The sequence below is a fragment of the Propithecus coquereli genome, unplaced genomic scaffold (genome assembly GCF_000956105.1).
Source record: "Propithecus coquereli isolate 6110/MARCELLA unplaced genomic scaffold, Pcoq_1.0 Scaffold478, whole genome shotgun sequence".
Taxonomy (NCBI): Eukaryota; Metazoa; Chordata; class Mammalia; order Primates; family Indriidae; genus Propithecus; species Propithecus coquereli.
In genome coordinates, this window is record NW_012150596.1 from 1189206 (window position 1) to 1189649 (window position 444).

The following is a 444-nucleotide window of genomic DNA, read 5'->3' on the forward strand; positions in this document are numbered from 1 at the left end:
TTTGACAACCTTTCCAAAACTTAAATTCTAAATCCAGCCTTTTGACCTTAAACTAGCTTTTTATATATTAGAGCCACTAAAAGTCTAAAACAGACTTTAGGTTTATTTAGTATATCCAAACCATACAGGGAACATTGTCAAATATGAAATGGCGTTTAACTTTCTTTGGGCTATACTTGTATATTATTAATATATGTTCCAGTATTGTAAAACATTGACATGTCTCGGTGTATGTTATCAGTAATAATTATGGTTATTATGTAAATTGCTGTACGCCACAAAAGTAACCAATTTGGTTTATCAATTGTCTCTAATTGTGGCTAGTCCAAGTTCTATCATCTTTAGAAAATTATTATTTTACTTTAGTTCATCTCAGAAAGTGGTTCTTTCTGGCTAAGTCCAAAGTCGGCTTCTTCAAGTAAAGTCATAAAAAGGACTGACACA